We start from the raw sequence: 18,791 nt of genomic DNA, 5'->3' as shown, positions 1-18,791 counted from the left end.
AGACCTGATTAAAACCTTTTGGTATGATTTTTTTCTGGTCTAGAAAATGTTTTACAGTCTGTATTTTATAGTCATCCTTTGCATAGTATTTATTGAATCTAGATTCTAAGTTATTTGGCAACAAGACCAGGACCTTGAAGTCTGTAAATTGTATTAGATATTAATAATGAAAGAGCTACTAATATAGATCTACATTATGTGAATGATCTACTATAACATTATAATATTTAAAGATCAATGTTGCTGCTATTTTTAATGTTTTGGTTATTCTAAGTGGAAAAAATATATATATATACACAAATAAAATGTTTAAATTTACAGAATTAAATTTGAAGATTTCTCTTGCCTTCCAGAATGTGAATATTATACAGACACACACATATATATATTTTGACATATTTCATGAAAACAAAAATGACAATCCTTTTTGAGAATGGAAAGTGAATGTACTATATGTATGTTACAGCCGTTTTTGTTGTTTTTTTTTTTTACCATTTTTGAAAGACATATTTCCCATTATAGGAGTTTTAAATAGACTGATGTTGCATTTTGATATTATGCTGCTAGCAGATGTTAATTCTCTTGGATTGTAAAGTAAAATATGCTCCGAAAACCAAACCCCTGGAATTTGTGATGTTTCCTTTCTCTCCTGGTACCGGTTCCCCACAAAGACTCTTTCCATTTATGACACTTGCCCAGTATTTGAAGAGCACAGTTGATTTCACTTCAGAGTTAAAGAATTCGTGTGTGTATAATACACAAAATATGGGCACTTGAAATTGAATTGTTTAATTTGAAGGAATCTTTCAGGATCTGTCTTCATTCTCCCCCAGATTGACTTCTCGTCTAAGATGAATTATCTAAACAAGTATTCCTGTGTGCTGGATTACTTTGTGGACGTTATAGGTAGGGGAGACCGAGCTCTTCATGTCAGGTCCCTTGGTCCCTGGAGAATCAAGCCTCTTCTCTCCACACCAGGACCCCTGCCTTGGGGTGAGCCCCCTGGGCCCTTAGGTTTGGTTGGTGGCTGATTCCTGGTGAACTTCCCCTCTGTTCTGAATATCACCACCTTTCCTAGCTCTGCTAAGCTAAGGACTATTTCATATGGCTGATCTCTATGCCTCCCACACACTCGGAAAATGCCCCGACCAGTGTTCTTCTGTCATCCTGTGTAAAGCCATAAGTCACCAACGTCCCAAGCTGGCAAGGAGTATGCAGGTCACACTCACAAATCACAATCCACCTCAAGGAATAAGGCCATTTTGGGAATCTTCGACATAATAAAAATTAACATCTACTCTTAACCTATGATTAATTCTTGCTCTTGCCAAACTGGACAACGATGCGAATCCACAGTACTCTCATGGAAGGATTTGGACTTTTGGTAGCAGTCGCGGGTGGGGTATTTATCATCATACTGAAGACCCATAGGCTTGATTCCTAGGTGATCAGTTCTATATATTTTTTATTCCCTTTGGGATCTACAAATCTACATATGAACTAGGACAAGTGGTTTCTCATTTCATGAAACTGATTATGGGGAAACCCTGGCAGAGAGAACAGATGATTGCAAATTTATTCCCACTGTTGGAAAGATATTCCTGGGAAGATGCATAACAAACAGCTTGAGCTTTGCTTCAAAGACAAATGATCAGTGTATCAACACACATGGGTATGTTGACTATTCACCTGGCCTCAGGTGTGGCCTTCACATAGAGCGGCAGAGTCCTTCCTGGGAGCATCTGGGATTGAATCATGGAGAAGACAAACAGCCAGAAGAGAATCTGAGGGAAAAATATGGTCTGTGACTTGGGTGAATTTATTTTACTTTTTTTGTTGTCATTGTTATAGAATAAAAGATATGTAAACAGAAATCATTTATATTCATAATTCTAACACCCTGACAAAACCATTATAGTTCTCTGAATGTTTTTTTAATTTATTTAAATTCAATTAATTAACATGTAGTGTATTATTAGTTTCAGAAGTAGACTTCAGTGTTTCATCAGTCTTTTTATTTTATTTTTATTTATTTTTTTATTTTTTAAAGATTTTATTTATTTATTTGACAGAGAGAGACACAGCGAGAGAGGGAACATAAGTAGGGGGAGTGGGAGAGGGAGAAGCAGGCTCCCCGCTGAGCAGAGAGCCCAATGTGGGGCTCGATCCCAGGACTCTGGGATCATGACCTGAGCAGAAGGCAGATGCTTAATGACTGAGCCACCCAGGCACCCCTCATCAGTCTTATATAACACCCAGTGCTCATTACATCACATGCCCTCCTTAATGCCCATCACCCAGTTACCCCCTCCCCCCACCCATCTCCCCTCCAGCAGCCCTCAGTTTGTTTCCTAGAGTTAGGAGTCTCTTATGGTTTGTCTCCCTCTCTGATTTCATCTTGTTTTATTTTTCCCTCCCTTCCCCCATGCTCCTGTTTTGTTTCTTAAATTCCACATATGAGTGAAATCATATGATAATTGTTTTTCTCTGATTGACTTATTTTGCTTAGCATAATACCCTCTAGTTCCATCCACATCATTGCAAATGGCAAGATTTCATTTTTTGATGGCTGTGTGATATTCCATTGTATATATATATACCACGTCTTTTTTGTCCATTCATCTGGCTCTTTCCATAGTTTGGCTTGTGGACATTGCTGCTATAAACATCGGGGTGCACGGGCGCCTGGGTGGCTCAGTCGTTAAGCGTCTGCCTTCGGCTCAGGTCATGGTCCCAGGGTCCTGGGATCGAGTCCCACATCGGGCTCCCTGCTCCACGGGAAGCCTGCTTCTCCCTCTCCCACTCCCCCTGCTTATGTTCCTGCTCTCGCTATCTCTCTCTCTGTCAAATAAATAAATAAAATCTTCAAAAAAAAAAAATTAAACATCGGGGTGCACGTACCCCTTCAGATCACTACATTTGTATCTTTGGGGTAAATACCCAGTAGTGCAATTGCTGGGTCATAGGGTAGCTCTATTTTCAACTTTTTAAGGAACCTCCATACTGTTTTCCAGAGTGGCTGCACCAGCTTGCATTCCCATCAACAGTGTAAGAGGGTTCCCCTTTCTCCACTCTGAATGCTCTTCTAATCTTACCCACATACATACACACTTTTTATCTCTCTGCCCACCGCCAATATATTTGCAATCACTTTCCCATGTTCCTGCATGATCTTTATGGCTATCTAATGGTCATACCATAATTCACTCAGCCTTTCCTTTGTTATAGGGCATTTGGATTGTAAACTACTTAACTTTTTTTTCTTTGCTATCATATAAAACAGTGCTGTGAACAGCTTTATACATATAGCTTCTCCTTTCCTTGAGTTGCTTTCTGAAAAAGGAATTACAATTCTGAAGAGAATGGGTTTTTTTTTTAACTGATCACTTTTCATATGTTACATATTCTTTGACATATCACCCTGTCAGAGAATTGCATGGGACATTTGGTTGGTGTATATCAAACATGGCCGCAACCTATGTGAAATAAACTGTATATACTTATTCTGATAAATGGCTATTCTGATTCTCAAAGTGAGCAAAAACCTTTGTCTTACGCAAGGATGCAGCCATTCCTCTAACAGATCAAAGAAGGTGTTTTAATGTATGGTTAATGAAGTGCTCATATTCTGAAAGCCTTACTTTTGATGTTTAACTCTATTCCAGGAAGGATCTAAAGGCTGCTGGTTCCTTCTAATACCCATTCTCCCTGGCCTCTGTGTATTTTTATTCTGAGCAATAATATGACCAACTGTTATTTCCCAGCCTCCCTTTCACTAGGGATTGCAAATAAGAAAAAGCAGAAGTCATTGCGTGGGGCATCTGAGAATACAGTTAAAAGACGGCTTACTTGGTTCACCTTCCCTACACCTGCCTTGCTTTTTCCTACTGTTTAGAATGTGTTTATAGTAGCTGTAATTTCAGCTGCCATTTTATTTTTTTTTAAGATTTTATTTATTTTACAGAGAGAGACACACAGCAAGAGAGGGAACACAAGCAGGGGAGTGGGAGAGGGAGAAGCAGGCTTCCTGCCGAGCAGGGAGCCCGATGCGGGGCTCAATCCCAGGACCCTGGGACCATGACCTGAGCCGAAGGCAGACGCTTAGCGACTGAGCCACCCAGGCATCCCTCAGCTGCCATTTTAAAAACATGGGGATACAATTTCTATGGCAAGGAAAGAATGAAAATATAATATTTGAACCATCCAAGACCACCTACTTCAGCTTCTTTTATGGGTAAAAAAACCTGATACATACTTTAAGCTACTGTAACCTTGGTTCTCTGTTACTAACTTACAGTGTTTTCCTAGGACGATGGTTTTCAAACCTTAGTCTGCAGCAGAATCACTAAAAGGGTGTGTTAAGACACAAATTGTTTCCTTTCTCCCTTGTTCACTTTTTCATTAAGTGGAGCAGTGACAGGAGAGGTGAATTTGCTCATGCTGTTCTAGACCACACTTTGAGAACCACTATTAGGATATCTTTCCTGAAACTGTTTCTTTACATTAGAAACATTTGGCCAATTAGCATTTAGAAAGCACCAAATATTACAATAAGCACACATACCTCCAGATCCTAAAAAGCTGTGATCAGAAGTTCAGAAATAGTTTACATGCTCTCTCTACATTGTTGAAGAGGTGGTTATCTATATGTATTTAATAACGATTGAAGCTGATATAATTCCCTAACTATAAGTCCTCCCAAAATTATTTTCAACCACACTCCTGCCTTATTAGGAACCGTTTTATAAAATGTAAGTAAAAAAATGAATTTTGGGGGTCTAGTTAACCTGAAATTAGTGCAGTGAAGTCTCAAATTCAGACCCGGGTGTTAATTCTCTTCAAGATGTATGCTGGTGAGGCAGAGTACCCAGATGGAATTTTTCACGAACATTTCGGTGTGACAGCCCTAAAAAAATTTAAAATATTGAAACAGAGAGCCATATCATTCTAACCTCACTGTTTCAAGCTGCTACAGGAATGCTAATGCAAAATAGATACAGAGTTATATGTCATCTTTAAATGTTTCTAAGTTTCTACTTCAACCATGGGTGGATGCTCAAAAAAAAGGGGGGCGGGGATCTAGAAAACTCAGCAAAATGTATCTGCCTAAGGGAAACTAGCTCCTAGGATTCCCATTGTTTTAAACAGCAAAACGGAACAGGTAAGTTTCATTGCAATAATTATCGTCCATGATTCAATTTACTCTTAACGGCTACTAATTCTTTTTTATTCAGGATAATTATTGATCCAGTTTTACAGGTGGTTTCACCAATGTTTGTTGGGAAGGCCATCTCCATAGGAAGTAGGGAGTCCAACATGGAAGGAAGGGAAGTGACGTCCAGTTCACATTGGAGTAGGTCAGCAAGCTTCAGATATTTCTTTGGGATGATGAAGATATAGAATGCCTCATAAATCTGAACGTATTTGTCTAGAGGCAAAATACACCATGGCAGAATTAGGGACTGAATGTCTATGGGGAAAAATGATGAGCCCAAAGGAGAGCAAAACTTGTGCAGCTGTGGCTCAGCTGGAAACTGTTGACATGGTCGTAATCCTGTATGTTAACCACTTAACATTTAATATGTGACTTTTAAATCCTGATCCAGTCAACATGATACTGATAGAACTTATTGTGAGTTTGGGGGATAGAAAGGATGAATGTGTGGGGTGGGGAGTGTAGGTGTGTGTGTGTGTGTGTGTGTGTGTGTGTGTGTGAAAGATATTATCTCCCATGGTAGGAATCAACAGATTATGCCTAAAACTGAAAAATCAAGTATAGCAATATAAAAATGCCATTTCGCTAGGTGGAAATAAAACCGAAAGAACCAGTTCAGAGAGTTGAAACTAGTTGCCACTGAAGAAGGGAAATGGGGCAAGAAATGGAAACTGCTACTTTTTTGCAACAAAGTTTGCAGCCAGCTCTATAAACTTTAACATAAAAGCTGGGAAAAAAAGCCAACTAAGCAACCACGAAGGAAAAAGACATAATCTGTAAGCCAAGATGGTTTATAATCTAATGGCTAGTACAACCAAAGGCCTTAGAAGGATGGCTATCACTTGGGTCTGCTGAGCCCTTCTCCCTCCCAAGTCTTCAGAAAATACTCCTCCTGGCTACGGATGGGGTAGGCACAGGGCCTCAAGGCCACAGCCACAGTGATTGGTCTACGGAGTGGAAACACTGCCTAAATTAGGCTAATCAGGGTCCCTGGGACTTTCCAAATCCCTGCCAGGGGATAACTTCTTGTTCCTGAAAAGAAAGCAAAGAGGCTGGCCCATTTTTTAAAAAGAAAAAGAGAGAAAGAGACGGAAACTCTTGTTTCTCTCTAATAACAAAAATCCAAGGTTATGGGCCTCTCTCCACCCTGTTTTCCCCAGAAATGTTTTAAAAGAAAATCCCAGAATCATATTACTTCACTTAGCCCCTGCAGTCTACCTGTGCTTTATGCTCAGGTCCTGGTGAGCAGGGAAGTGCCAGATACATACCTGTTTTGTCCATATTTGAGCCATATGCAACTGCTGTTTTTATAGGTCAAAAGAAATCAAATGTTGGCAATATTAGATGATCTTACCTAATGCTTTAAGATGAATCTAAGTGTCAAGATCTTTTTTTTTTTTTAACATAACCACACCTAACAAAATTAACAATTCCTTAATATGTAACAATGAGTCCATTTTCAAAATTTCCCAATTGTATCGCATATATCTTTGTAGCTACCATTTGTTTAAATCAGGATCCAAATAAGTTCTACACATTAATTTGTTTAAAATAACTTTTTAAGGGGCGCCTGGGTGGCTCCGTCTGTTAAGCAGCTGACTCTTGATTTCAGCTCAGGTCATGATCTTGGGCTCCTGGGATTGAGATCCTCACGGGCTCCACACTCAGCATGGAGTTGGCTTGAGGATTCTTTCTCACTCTCCCTCTGCCGCTCCCCTCACTCACACACACACTCTCTCTCTCTAAAATAAATTAATAGGGGTGCCTGGGTGGCTCAGTCGGTTAAGCGTCTGCCTTCGGCTCAGGTCATGATCCTGGAGTCCCAGGATCGAGCCCCGCATCGGGCTCCCTGCTCGGCGGGGAGTCTGCTTCTCCCTCTGACCCTCCCCCCTCTCATGTGCTCTCTGTCTCTCATTCTCTCTGTCTCAGATAAATAAATAAAATCTTTAAAAATAAATAAAATAAATTAATAAATCTTTTCACAATAATAATAAAATAAAATAACTTTTTAAGTGTTATTACTCTCATTTAGCACTCTCGAAGGAACCTAGACAGGTCACAAAGAATGGTGAACAATCTTCCGACCAAAAAAGCCAAAAGAATCAGGTCTCGGTTCCTTCTCGGATTATTATTTAATACATATTATGTATTAAATATATTAAATACACATAAATATATATATTAAAAATATATCAAATGATATACCATATGCACGTGTGTGTATGTGTATATCACTGTGCCAAGCACGGTAGTCTTTGCTTCAAATCCTTCTGCATTTACCGTTATGAGTGGTTGCCCTTATCATCTTTATTTTGTAGATGATGACAACCCCAAGGAAGTCAACTGACTTGTCCAAGGTCCCCAGTGAGTAAGTGTAGAGCGGAGTTTGGAATTGAGGCTTTGTGACTCCAAAGGCCAAGCCCTCAGCCAGTTCACACTACCCGTCTTTATGCACCAGTTCCAGTGAGCAGCAAAGGGCTGGACACATGCCCACGGTTATTTCATTCCACACAGTACTGAGATGTTGTAGGGAAGGAGGCAACCGGAGCTTACAGAAGTAAACAGGAAGCCATGGTTGAGGAACACATCTGTGGGGCATGGGGGGAATGGGGACTTGGGGCTGCTGTTGCCTTTCCTCTGTTAGTCGCTCTGTTGGAGGCCACCAGTCCTCCCTGTTGTGCTCCCCACCCCCCCAGCTGACTTGACCTTCGTCTTCCTCCCCTGGCTTCCTTCCTCTCAATGTCATTCTCTTGGTCTCATGCTTGAATCTGCTTTTCCACTGAAGTCTCTTACGCCTGTTTCCAACCCTAACCTCCAAGTTAACCCCAATTCTTCAGTTATAACCTATTCAATTAATCCAACCAGAGTGGTTTTTACTCTTGTGGATGTTGAAGTTAATGAACCCTGAATCGATGTTTCAGACTAAAGGGCCCAAGCCCCTTTCCCTGCTGGAAGATCGAATTCTCTCTATTTCAAACACATTAGGCTTAGGGAATGACAGCAGGCTTGCTATCTATGTGGCCGAATCAGACTTCTCCGCTGACACCATGTGCTGGGCAGGACACCTGGCTCACATAGCACGTCTTAGGGAGCCGTCTGCTTCGTGAGGATAGCCATCGTGGGGGTTATAGGAGGGTCATCTCATCAGAGTTTCTCGAACTTTAATGTGCATAGAAATCACCGGTGGATCTTGTTAAACTGCGAATTCCGATTGGGTAGGTCTGGGGTCGGGTCTGAGATGCTGCCTCTCTGCCAAGCTCCCAAGCCATGCCAATGCTGCCTGTCCGTGGCCCATCCCCTGAGGAGCAAGACTCTAGATCACGGGTTCTCAGCACCAATGACACTTGAGAAGCCCCTAACGTGTTTCTAATTAGGGGAGACCTAGGTGCAGGGCACTATAATAGCTCCGCAGGGGATTCTACTAACCAATCAGAGTTGAAAATGGCCCGTGTGGCGGCGGCAGTTGGAATTGGGGGGCCAGTTGAGTGCATACCCGGCTGGTGGAAAAGGTGAGGTGACTGCAGGAAGGTGGAGCTCCTGGCTCATGAGTGTCCTTATTTCCTGTGTTTCCTGCCTCTCCTCCCTGCCCCTCACCTTTTCTCTCTTTCTTGTTGTCCCCCTACCAATCCATCCTCTTCTGAACCATCTCAGTAAGAAGAGAGCTAAACAAACTGAAAATCAACAACTCTTTTTTGGATGCCTCAGAGAACAGATGTCACGAGGCGAGCTGTCCCCCCAAACCTTGGAGAGACAGGCAAATACAAAGCATCACCAACCTCCCAGGAGCATAGTCCACGGCTAGAGCCAGTACCAGAGGAATTACTTCAACTCTAAGTGGCACATTGCTGGGGACTCAGTGGGGATGAGCTTAAGAGTGGAGAAATTCCAGGAGGACCCTGCACTTGTGTTTATCTCCAGGAGCCCCATCAGATTCTCAGGGTGAAGATGGGAGAAAAGTCCCCTCATTCTTCAGCAAGCAGGGCCCGGGGGGCGGGTGGGGGGGAGGAGGGGGTGTGCAGGGAATGTGCTTCTAAGAAATAAATCTTTCTGAGAAAGGGATTGGAATTTAAGAACCTTGAAATGGAGAAGCATGCAATTCAGCACACAATCAATGCTGAGTTACTGCATGTTAAGCACCATGCTTTGTGCTGGGGATTGGGGATGAATTAGACTCACTCCTTCTCCAGGAGCTCATAGTCTAGTGGAAACACACCTGTGCACACAGCTCTGCCAGAGACTGATAGTTGCTGCCCCTCATGTCTTGCCTTGGCTTCTGGAGTAATAGAACTCTCCTTCCTAGCTGAAGACATATTGCCCAGGATAAAGATTATGTATCCTAGCCTCCCTTGCAAGGTAGATGTGGTCATATGATCAAGAACTGGCCAAAGGAATATAGTGGAAGTTTTTTGTGCAACTTTCTGAGAAGTGTCCTTAAATTGAGCAGACGTACAAGACCTCCACCCATAACTGTGAATATGACCTTATTTGGAGGAAGGGTTTTTGCAGATATAATTAAGTTAAGAAGCTAGAGGTAAGTGGTGCCTGGGTGGTTCAGTCGGTTAAGCATCTCCCTTCGGCTCAGGTCATGTTTTCAGGGTCCTGGGATCAAACCCAGTGTTGGGCTCAGCAGGGAATCTGCTTCCTCTCCCTCTGCCCCTCCCTTCGCTCATACGCTCTCTCTATCTCTCCCATTCTCTCAAATAAACGAATCAAATCTTTAAAAAAAAAAAAAAAGACCTAGAAGAAGTGAGAGCATCATCCTGGATATGAGGGCCAGCAGCTCGCCCTCTCTCTCTTTCTCCTATCTAGAAAGCAGATTTAAAAAAACTGGACCAGGGGCGCCTGGGTGGCTCAGTCGTTAAGCGTCTGCCTTCGGCTCAGGTCATGATCCCGGGGTCCTGGGATCGAGCCCCGCATCGGGCTCCCTGCTCCGCGGGAAGCCTGCTTCTCCCTCTCCCACTCCCCCCTGCTTGTGTTCCCTCTTTCGCTGTGTCTCTCTCTGTCAAATAAATAAATAAAATCTTTAAAAAAAAAAAAAAACTGGACCAAAGTAGACATCTTGGATAATAAAGTAGAAGGCCCAATCAAGAGCCTGGGTTCCTGATTATTCTGGAGTTGCCATAGGAGCCTACATTTATATAAACAGAGATAAATAGATTTCTAATTTGGTTAGGCCTTTGTTATTTCTAGATTTCTGTCTACTGCCTTTCTTACTAACAAATAAGCCCACTAGCCGCAATAAATTTATTTCTTTTTAGGCCTCTCATAAATAAGCAAAATATGAAACAACATATTATGCGAGTTCTATTTTACTTAAAATAAAATATAAACTCCTTAAGAAAGAAAGGCCCTGTGTGATCTGACCCTGGTCTACTCCACTCTCATCTGAGGCCCTTTTTCTCTACCTTGGCACGTGGTATACTTAAGCCTTCCCTATGTATACATCCTTTCGTTCCACAAAAAAATTGTGAGACACTAGGCACACAACAGCAAAAAGCAGCCAAAGAACCTGTCCTTAAAGCCACGTTTTCTTTCTTTCCCTTTCTTTCTCTCTTTCTCTCTCTTTCTCTTTCTTTCTCCCTTTCTTTCTTTCCTTCTTTTCAGGAAGGACAAATATTTTATTGGGGAAAGTATATTCATTGTGTACTTTATTTTTTTAATTTAATTTTATTTAAATTCAGTTAAGTGGCATATAGTGTATGTAAAGCCAGGGCTTTTTTCTATTCCACTTCTAAGTCCATGTATGTTCTAACTCAGAGAACTGGCCCAGTTACATCCACCCAGGACAGCACATCCAGCAGAACCTCCCACAGTGCTGGCTGTGTTCTCCAGCATGGTAGTCCCTAGCCACGTGCAGCTCTGGAGTGCTTGCAACATGATTAGTTTCCACTTATTTATCTATTTTTAAAGATTTTACTTATTTATTTGACAGAGAGAGACACAGCGAGAGAGGGAACACAAGCAGGGGGAGTGGGAGACAGAGAAGCAGGCTTCCTGATGAGCAGGGACCCTGACTCGGGGCTCGACCTGGGGCTCGATCCCAGGACCCTGGGATCATGACCTGAGCCAAAGGCAGACGCTTAACTGACTGAGCCACCCAAGTGTCCCTAATTCCCATTTAAATAGCCCCATGTGACCAGCTGCTTCCAGAATGGACAGTACAGATCTTGACCATTCTACTCCCTGCTCCAAATGGCCAACTCCTTGAGGCAGTTTTAGAAGATGGTCACAAATTCAACAATTGAGAGATGGAGCCTATATCCCCTCTCCTAGAATCTGAGTGAGCTTGTGACGTATGATGGAAGTGATGTTACTGTGACTTCCTAGGCCAGGCAAGAAGAGCCTCTGCCCTGATCTCTGGAAGGTTATGCTCTTGGGACCCTTGCTCTGGGGAAGCTCTGTCTCCGAACCTCACTACCACACTATGAGAAGCCGAGGCCATGTGTAGTGCCTGGGTCCTTGAGTCATCCCAATATCGGCACCTGTGGCTGGCTACATAATACACGACCACAAATTTGGTGTGTTGTTCGGTGCTCTGTTCTGTATGCACCAAGCCCCCCATAAACGCCCAGTAAGCAGGTGCTGAATGACTGAAATTCTGAGCTTTGTGACTGAATCTACAATTGCTGCTTGTCCTCTGAACAGATCTTGGAAAACATTCTTTATTTTGCCTTTTTGCTCTCAGCAGACTAAATAAGATAGATTGCAAGCAAGTGGAAAAGCAAAATGTTCAGTTTCCAAGAGCCAAACATTAATTCTTGCTGTTTCAGTTCTTTGCATTTGAGTAATTGCTGTGGTTTTTAACCGCGGTGAAAACAAAACAAAAGGCAGAGCTGGTCCAATAGCCACGCGGTAAGAAAATGTCTGCGGTTCTTTAAAGAACATCTGTAAGTTCACAGAATGAACCTGAAATTGTCCTTGCATGTTAGTGAGAATCTCACGAAACCTCCTTTCATGAAATGAAATCCTAATGACAAACCAAAATGAATAGACTCTTCTTGACATCTTAGCCATGATCCAACTTGTTCTAGAAAGTCCACTGGCGCAAATCCTGTTATTTCTCTTGGAACAGAAATAAAAACAGAAACTGGATGAAAAAGCAAAACATGCTAACACCAGGTCAGATAAAACGGGGATAACCAGCTGTAACAGCTGAGTTGACCAGTTGGGACAGAGACAGCCTGCACGGTGGAAACGTTGAATATCTAGGCCTTGACAGAGAAAGTTTGCTGATCTCTGATAGCTCTTAAAGGAGCAGGTGACTCACCAGGCAATTTTGATCGTGGTCTGAATGAAATTTTTTTTTTGAATGAAATATTTCTAAAGACTAGGGGCTCAGGCAGTTAAGCATCTGCCTTCAGCTCAGGTCATGATCCCAGGGTCCTGGGATTGAGCCCCACATCGGGCTCCCTGCTCAGTGGGGAGTCTGCTTCTCTCTCTCGTTCTGCCACTCCCCCTGCTTGTGCTCTCTCTCTCCTTCTCTGACAAATAAGTAAGTAAAATCTTAAAAAAAAAAAAAGAAAAGAAATATTTCTGGGGACTATATAACTCCCTTCACTTTGATTTCCTCTTTATCAAGCAACCTTCTGAATGTAATTAGACTTCTTGAATCTGTTCCTCTATTGAGAGAATGTGCAGACTTGGTAACAGAAATTTCCAGTCAGCCTTCACAGTTACATTTCTCCCTAAATTGGTCCTCTGGTAAGGTCCCTTCTAAATTCACCCCAGGAACTCCAGTTTTCCAGGGGTCTAGCTTTCCTGGATATGACGGCCACACCTACCCTGTACTTTTATTTCTAGGCCTCTTACCTTTTTAGTATTTTTTTATTTATTGAAGTAATAAATGAAGAGTTGTTTGTTTTTTTTTTTTAAAGATTTTATTTATTTGACAGAGAGAGACACAGCGAGAGAGGGAACCCAAGCAGGGGGAGTGGGAGAGGGAGACGCAGGCTTCCCGCCGAGCAGGGAGCCCAATGCAGGGCTTGATCCCAGGACCCTGGGATCATGACCTGAGCCGAAGGCAGACGCTTAACGACTGAGCCACCCAGGCGCCCCATAAATGAAGAGTTTTAACAATCAGACAGAAGTACAGGGTTAAAACAAAAAATAACAGTCACTCCCCAAGGCCCTCCTGATCTCCAGTTCCCACGACCCAGATTTTCAAATCTTCTCCATTTTTCATATTTGCCTTCATAATTCTAAATAACACGCTAAATGAAAACTCTTCACAATAGTCATATCAAGTCAATAATCAGGTCTCCTGTCCCCTTCTCTGAACATTCCCTTACCATTGTCCCCCTCCAGCCTACACTAACTGTCCTCAGAGCTGGCTGCACAGCTATCACCCTGGAGCTCCCCACCTCCGGCATTTTCCAGGGGGTTCCCACGGTCTCTTGTTCGAGATGCCTCGTTTTCTGGACCCTGGGTTGTCATTGTGATTGATGGGGCACATCCTTCTGCTGCTTCATGAGAATGAATGGAGGGTCAAATTTTTGTTGCAGTGAGTGTTTGGAAATACTTCTATTAGACCCTTACATTCACTTGGTAGTTCATCAGGGTATGAATTTCCAGATGGCAATCATGTCCTCTTAGAAGTTGTAGGCACTAGCCTATTGTCCTCTCATTTCCTGTGTCGCTCTGCCTTTCTAATCTTTGACATTTTGTATGCTTCTGAGAGCATCTCATTTGTTCAGGTGTCCTGAGTTTTGGTCATGGTTTACCTGGTGAGGATCTTTAATTCATTGAGCTGAGCTGTCAGTGGCCTTTTTCAGTCTAGAGGCTCACACTCCTATTTGGGAAGTTTTCTTTTCTTTTTTAATTTTTAAAGATTTTTATTTATTTATTTGACATAGAGAGACAGAGCGAGAGAGGGAACACAAGCAGGGGGACTGGGAGACGGAGAAGCAGGCTTCCTGCAGAGCAGGGAGCCCGATGTGGGGCTTGATCCCAGGACCCTGGGATCATGACCTGAGCCAAAGGCAGATGCTTAACGACTGAGCCACTTAGGCGCCCCGGAAAGTTTTCTTTTCTTTCTCCATAATTTCTTGTCCTCCTTTTTTTCTATATTGTTTTCCTAAAGATACTTTGAATTGAAAATTTGGGCTCTCTTGATCAATCCTGTGGTGGATTTGTCTCTTCTCTGGTACCTTCTATCTCCTTGTCTTTTTGTTCAACTGTCTGAAAAATTTCCTCAGTTGTATCTTTGATACTTTATACTGAATTTTTTCTTTCTTCTAACATATTTTTAATTTCAAAACCTTTTTTATTCCCTGCATTAAAAAAATTTCATGGCATTCTGTGATTTCAGTGATGCAGTATCTTCTTGGGTCCCTTTTAGGGTTTTCATTAAAATTTTTTAAAAAACTTTGCTCTCTGAATCATCTGGGGTTTTCTTGGTCTTTTTCCCCTTTTGTCTTAGTGTCTGTGTTTCATAGTGGGGGCTCCCTCAATCTGGTAATCCAGTGCTGGAAATTCAAATGTAAGCCTGGAGCACTGACTCTCTTTTCGGCTTATTGTGGCATGGCACCATGAGCAGCAGTCTCCCCAGACACCCTGTAGAAGGCGGCTCGCGAAGTCCCGCATGGAAACCAGCGTGTGCACCAAAGTCTTGGGAGATGGTGGAGCTGCACATCAGCTTGAAGAATTAAGGCCCTCAGAAGGACAAACCCTTCTTGGGCACCAGCAGGCTTAAGTCCACTCCCTGCCCCAAATTCCCTGTATGTGTTTTGGGGGGACCAGCAGCATTGTGATGAGGCCAACGCTGTGGATATTTCCCCTCATGGATACTGAGGCACTGAAGGAGTTCAACAAGAATAAAACATGAGTCAAGAAGCTAGCCAAGAAGTATGATGCCTTTTTTTGCTTCAGAATCTCTGATCAAGCAGATCCCATGAATCCTGGGCCCAGGCCTCAGGAAGGCTGGCAAGTTCCCCTCCTTGTTGACCCACAATGAGAACATGGTGGCCAAAGTGGATGAAGTGAAGTCCAGAATCAAAGGCCAGATGAAGAAGGTGCTGTGTCTGGCAGTGGCTGTTGGCCCCGTGAAGATGACAAAGGACGAGCTTGTGTACAACATCCACTTGGCTGTCAGTTTCCTGGCGTCATTGCTTAAGAGGAACTGGCAGAACATCTGGGCTTTATGCATCAAGAGCACCATGGGCAAGCCCCAGCATCTGCATGAAGGCACAGCTCAATAAACCCTAGTGCTACAAAAAAAAAAAGAGTGGGGTAGTTACTTGTGCACCCATTGATAAGATGATCCAGAAGTACCTTCCCACCATAAACAACTAGAAAACTGGAAACAATATAAAAAAAAAACAAACAATTTGCAGGCTTCTCAGCACAAAACTGAGAAAAGGGAGAAAATGAGGTGAGCCTTACTACCACCTAGGCTTTCTGCCTGGAGGAAATGTCCAGACCATGGCCCAGAAAGAGAAATCTAAACAGAGACTGGAGTTGAGAGAGATTGAGGTGGCTACCCTTTCCAGGGCAGAGTACTTAGAAAGGGCAGGAATTACCCAGACCTCCACTGATCTGTTTATGCCTCTGGTGCAGTCCCACTAGTCTGGATGACAACTTCAAAGAAAGGAATACTTGACAGGAAGGCAGGACATAAATAAATTTCAGATCTCATGTAGGCCCAAAACCATTTAAGTTCTCACTAGGCAGGGTGGAGAGATCGCCTTGAATACCTGGGGCATTCAGTAGAGACCCCAGAAGGGCCATGCCTTAAAAGTGGGGTTAAACTGGCTTTGGGCTAATGGGGACTCTACAACTCCCCTACAAGAGCTGAAAAACCAGGCTTCAAACGGATCGGGCTTCAAACCCACAAGTAACTTAAACTACCTGCCAAAAAAGTTTGATCTTCTTTAAAGGAATATAAATCCACCATTTGGTGATAACAAACTCACCATGTTAAAATCACTAGCCAGGGCAGAGCAAGATGGCGGAGGGGTAGGAGACCTAAATTTCGTCTGGTCCCAGGAATTCAGCTAGATAGGGATCAAACCATTCTGAACACCTACGAACTCAACAGGAGATTGAAGAAAAGAAGAGCAGCAACTCTCTGAACAGACAAGCGACCACTTTCTGGAAGGTAGGACGTGCGGAGAAGTGAATCCGAGGCGATATTTCGGTAGATAGACCGCGGGGGAGGGAGCTGGCTATGGGCAAGTGATAGAGCCGCGGAGCACAAAATCGAAACTTTTAAAAGTCGGCTCCGCTGAGCGACGTCCCTCCAGTGGCTAAGCGGGGGGTGGAACCCTCCGGGACAGTGTGGTCTCAGGACCCTCGGGGTCACAGAAAGACCGGGGGTGCCTGAGTGCGGCAGAGCTCCCAGGTATCAGAGCAGGGAAGCCGGCTGCAGAGATGGAGCCCAGGCGCGGGCTCTCAGCTCGGGGTGGCCATAAACTGTGATCCGGGGCAGTCGGGCCACTGCTCCTCCAGCAGGGACCCAACAAGCGGCAGATCCGGGGAGACTCCCCTTCCTCCCCCGGGAGGAGCCGCGCGGGAGTGCACCGCAGGGATCTGCTGGGTTTGGAGACTCCACCCGGGGTCGGTGCCAGAGATAGAGGCGCGCGGTCGCAGGCCGGTTGAGCACGGAGTGCGGCCGGAGACTGGGGAGACGGGAGTGACTGACGGCTTTTCTCTGGGGGCGCACTGAGGAGCGGGGCCCCAAGTTCTTGGCTCCTCCGGGGCGGAGATTGGGAGGCCGCCATTTTCACTCTCCGCCTCCAAAGCTGTACGGAAAGCTCGCAGGGAACAAAAGCCCCGGAGAGCAAACCCGAGCAGATTACTTAGCCGAGAGGGGGCAAGGGCGGGGCAATTCCGCCTCCGGCAGAGACATTTGGAAACCACGGCAACAGGCCCCTCCCCCAGAAGATCAGTGAGAACAGCCAGCCTCTTTTTTTTTTTTTTTAAAGATTTTATTTATTTATTTGACAGAGAGAGACACAGCGAGAGAGGGAACACAAGCAGGGGGAGTGGGAGAGGGAGAAGCAGGCTTCCTAATAAGCAGGGAGCCCGATGCGGGGCTCGATCCCAGGACCCTGGGATCATGACCTGAGCTGAAAGTAGTCGCTTAACCAACTGAGCCACCCAGGCACCCAACAGCCAGCCTCTTAAGACTAAGTTTACCGATCAATGAGAACGGCAGAACTCCAGTGCTAGGGGACTACTGCACATAGAATTCATGGCTTTTTTACAATGATTCTTTAGTCTTTCAAAGTTAAATTTTTTAATTTTCTTTTTCTGTTTTTTGAATTTTTCTTTTTCCCCTTTTCAACCAACATCTTATCGATTCCTTTTTTAAAATCTTTTTTAATTTTCCTTTTTACAGTCATCTTCTATCCCTTCATTGTATTTAACCTTACTTTTTTGTGTATATATATACATATGTTTTCTTTCTTTAAAATTTTGGGTAGAGTTTCTTCTAACAGACCAAAATAATACCTGAAATCTACTGTATGATGATGTCCTAGTCTCCTGCCTGCTCACATTCTCTTTTTTTTTTAATTTTTTTCATTCTTTTTTCAACAACTTCTTATCAATTCCTTTTTAAAAATCTTTTTAAATTTTAATCTTTACAGTCATATTCCATCCCTTCATCATATTTACCCTTATTTTTGTATATATGTAAGTTTTTCTTTCTTTAAAATTTTGAGAGGCAATTTTTCTAACAGACCAAAATACACCCAAAATCTAGTGTGTGACTCTGTTCTATTCACCAGCCTAATTATATTCTTTTCTTTTTTTTCCCCTTCCCCCACCCCCAGTTTTGGGTCTCTTCTGATTTGTTTAGTGTATATTTTTCTGGGGTTGTTGTTACCCTTTTAGCATTTTGTTCTCTCATTCATCTATTCTCCTCTGGACAAAATGACAGGACAGAAAAACTCCTCAAAAAAAAGAACAAGAGGCAGTACTGACTGCCAGGGACCTAATCAATACAGACATTAGTAAGATGTCAGAACTAGAGTTCAGAATGACAATTATAAAGATACTAGCTGGGCTTGAAGAAAGTATAAAAGATACTAGAAAATCCCTTTCTGGAGAAATAAAAGAATTAAAATCTAACCAAGTCAAAATAAAAAAGGCTATTAATGAGGTGCAATAAAAAATGGAGGCTTTAACTGCTAGGATAAATGAGGCAGAAGACAGAATGAGTGATACAGAAGACCAAATGATGGAGAATAAAGAAGCTGAGAAAGAGAGAGATAAACAACTACTGGATCATGAGGGCAGAATTCGAGAGATAAGTGATACCATAAAGCGAAACAACATTAGAATAATTGGGATCCCAGAAGAAGAAAGAGAGAGAGGGGTAGAAGTTATATTGGAGCAAATTATAGAAGAGAACTTCCCTAATTTGGGAAAGGAAACAGGCATCAAAATCCAGGAGGCACAGAGAACCCCCCTCAAAATCAATAAAATTGGTCAACACCCCGACATCTAATAGTAAAACTCACAGTCTCAGAGACAAAGAGAAAATTCTGAAAACAGCTCTGGACAAGAGGTCTGTAACCCTTTCTAATGGTAGAAACATTAGATTGGCAACCAGACCTATCCACAGAGACCTGGC

General features: G+C 43.1%; 1 pseudogene; it reads left to right on the top strand.

The window, feature by feature from the left end:
- The first annotated feature begins 1,342 nt into the window (after positions 1-1,342).
- Positions 1,343-15,411, top strand: LOC118017135 (annotated as a pseudogene).
- The last annotated feature ends 3,380 nt before the right edge of the window (positions 15,412-18,791 follow it).

The sequence above is a fragment of the Mirounga leonina genome, unplaced genomic scaffold (assembly GCF_011800145.1).
Source record: "Mirounga leonina isolate KUSES-001 unplaced genomic scaffold, KU_Mleo_1.0 Mir_168, whole genome shotgun sequence".
Taxonomy (NCBI): Eukaryota; Metazoa; Chordata; class Mammalia; order Carnivora; family Phocidae; genus Mirounga; species Mirounga leonina.
The sequence above is the reverse complement of the archived record's forward strand: the minus strand, read 5'-3'. Positions and strand labels throughout refer to the sequence as shown.